At 41.8% G+C, this 3,315-nt stretch overlaps 1 long non-coding RNA gene across 1 annotated transcript; it reads left to right on the top strand.

The window, feature by feature from the left end:
* The first annotated feature begins 593 nt into the window (after positions 1–593).
* On the top strand, positions 594–2,445 carry LOC147842909 (uncharacterized). The gene is made up of 3 exons (XR_015495324.1): positions 594–1,612; positions 1,807–1,944; positions 2,086–2,445. It is a non-coding gene; the product is annotated as an uncharacterized LOC147842909 (long non-coding RNA).
* The last annotated feature ends 870 nt before the right edge of the window (positions 2,446–3,315 follow it).

The following is a 3,315-nucleotide window of genomic DNA, read 5'->3' as shown; positions in this document are numbered from 1 at the left end:
TTTGCTTTCAGCTGTTAAGCCGAGCGTACAGTGTGATTTTGAGCTGACTCATGCGACTCTGAGAACGTAGTCTATGGATGTTTCTGCAGACTGTAAAATACATCCCGGGAGGTACGTGTTATTGCAGTTTTTGTTTTCACAAATCCACGAGAGGCTGCTGTGTGCTTTTTCAGATCTCAAATGTCTCTCGCAAGTGCCATTCGCAACCGTGCGGTTCTCGCGTAAACCCACCAGAGGCTGATGTCGACTGTCTGTCTGACTGACTGAATTAGGGCTGCACGATACATCGTTTCAGCATTGAAATCTCGATGTGCGCATCCGCGATAGTCTCATCGCAGGAGGTGCGATGCAACGCAAAAAAAAAAAGTATATAGGTTATATATATATTATGGGTGGAGCCGAACCCGAATAAGGCATTCGGATAAGCGCGAATAGCGAGTTTTTACCAATACTTATTTAGAACAAGAAAAACATATCAAAAAGCTGCGTTTCCTCATGAGACCGCAGTGCATGCCCGCGTGAGTGAGTGAGACTAAAATGATTATAATGTATAATTATATACATATATATAATAATGTACAATTATTATAATTGTTATAATGTTTCCAGCAATACACTGTCAGACGGTGTGCTTGTAGCGAAAATGCACAGACAGGCGAGAGAGGGTTTCTTGCTTCTGCAAATGCCTCTGCCATGCCTGGCTGAGCTGGGCTTTTGCGTTTAGAAGACAGGAGTTGATTAAGCCTACATGGCTTTTTTCCCTCGCCGTCAATCGCCACTGGCTTGCATGATTCGGGACCCGTACGTGGATCTGCTTATCGATGGATTTGCTCTTCAGTGTTTGGACTCTCAGCAGTGAATATTAAAACACACTTTACTTAAACCCCCCCTACAAAAAGCTTAATCCAAACTGATTCGTTCACCTTTCTCGGTCGGCATGAATCCAAAATGTTCCCAGATGTAAGATTTCGTTTTCTAACAAGATTCATGGTTTAACTTGCTGAATCGCGCCTAATGTTATATTCTAACAGATATGTAATACTTGGCAACCTAACAGTAATTTGTGCTTTAAAGTGCGTGACGTTACGTACTACGGCCGGTGGCAATGGACAACCGCGGTGGCAACTGACCACGGCGGTGACGCGGTTGTTACGGTGACCGTCACAGCCCTAGTCTTAAGTATATATATAAAAAAATATCGCAATATATATCGCAGGGAAAAAAATATCGCAATGTCAATTTTTTCCAATATCGTGCAGCCCTAGACTGAATGATTGACTGGATGACCGGCCAATCTACAGAGCCACCCTCCTCCTTCCCTAAACCCAACCATTTTAATTGATTGACGCGCCTGCCCACTTCCCTAAACACAACCAACGATTTACAAAAGCTGTCCAGAAAAAGAAAAGCCCTCGTCTGATTTTCACCACGTTTACAGATTTCTCCACATTCTCACACAGTTATTCACTTTCAATTTATTTTTGGGATTCTGTTTTTGTCTTCCCTGATTTCTGGAACCGCTCTTCCCTGGACTCGATTTCGGTCGTCTGCGACGTACATGACGAGCTAAACTGGACAAACTGGTTGCAGCGGGAAAGCCCTCCACACAGAGGTAAGCAGTCAGCTGTTAAGCACCGTAAGGAGTGGCGTCATACCACCCCACAGCGTTCGCTTAAAAAATTAAATGCAGCCAAACGTAACTCCGGATACATAATTCAAGGTCTCCAGAAAGGTCCATGGCACTATGCTTTCAGAATCAGGCTGATTTCAGCGTTGTCCTGCGTCGTCTGTTGTGTGTTCATGCAGTGTACAGACAGAACGGAGGCCAATAAACTCTACTGATCAACAAATGGACGGTTTCCTGACATGTCCGAAATGTTTCTCTGCTCTCATGAGCGAATCGCACTGATGAATCAAGACTACGAACCGATTGAGTTGAACTCGGTAAGTACATTTACATGGACACCAATACTCTGATTAAGAGTCTACAATATAAACAGATTTTTAATGACCTTAATCTGACTAATCATAATCGTCTATGACGTCTATTGTTTCCCTTTTGCTGGTTTCCTTTTACATTTCTAGGATATGTGGGTTGGCTGTGTTGGATGTCAATCATTCGGGACATGGACTGATGTACGATGACGCAGTTAAGAAGAGCCTCAGTCAATGCGCTGTAAGATAGGACGTCTTAGATGATGAAGGTTTACTTTATTATGTAGTTCTAGGGGAAGAGTTTAATGGGATAATTAGTTGACTTTTGTTTTATTTTTGGTTGTGTTTGGCACTGTCCCTTTGTCCTCCTTATGCCTGTTAAACTTGGTTTATTGTTTTCTTTTTTTGTGAGAAATCATTGTCCTATATAACGACTTTAATGTGAAACTTTATTTTTCCATAAACATTTAAAAACACACAGCTTGTTTATAATAAACCAGTTCACTTAAACAGCACTTTCATGAGTTGTTGTTCCTCATCTGTTGTAAATGGCAGCAATACTACCAGCTGGCTCAATGCTTTCCTTTTCATCCCCACTCAGGAGCGTAGATTTAGGGGTAGATTTCGTGTCCCCACCAATATTCACCAACTTCTGAAATGTCCCCACCAATAATTTAATTCACTTGAAAACATCGCGCTGTCAGTATAAACCTAGACATGCTGAAAGGGTTAAATCACGTTCTCTCCTGAGTCGCGCCGCCCCCAAACACATATGAACATTGTGATTGGCTGTGCTTTTCCCTGCTGTCATGTGAAACAAACAGCGCCGCCAAAACAAGTGCGCGGGGGGAATTTCCCGATGTGTGTGAGGTGTGTGTGTCTGACACGCACAAGTGAGGATGGCGGGAGCAAGAAAAGGTGGACATAAAGAGCTTTTTTCAACGAAAAAGTCACATAAACTCAAGTTCGCTACTGAATGAGTCCATCATGGTAATGCTGCTATCCCTGGTGTTTTCACTGCTTTTACAGTCAGTCTAATGTTAAAGCAGACTGATATAGTCTGTAAACAATATTCCCTGAAAACTAACTGCAGAATAAACACCTACATGTAGACGTATATGACCCTGCCTGTTCTCATAATCTCTCAGAGTAACATCACCAATTTTGGTTGAAACAATTTGTTGGAAAAACTACAGCCTGTGCTCCATCTTTAATAATACTATGAGACATGTTTCATTTGTACGAAAAATGAACGCAAGTCTTTATTAAACTCTCTCTTTATCAATTAATAAACATTATTTTAACATAACATAACATTCAGGCCTGTAGCCAGCTGATTGAAAGGACAGGCTGTTTTCTGATAAACTGAACCTTTTTGCA

This window comes from Danio rerio, chromosome 7 (genome assembly GCF_052040795.2).
Source record: "Danio rerio strain M-AB ecotype USA chromosome 7, GRCz13ab, whole genome shotgun sequence".
NCBI classification, from domain to species: domain Eukaryota; kingdom Metazoa; phylum Chordata; class Actinopteri; order Cypriniformes; family Danionidae; genus Danio; species Danio rerio.
The sequence above is the reverse complement of the archived record's forward strand: the minus strand, read 5'-3'. Positions and strand labels throughout refer to the sequence as shown.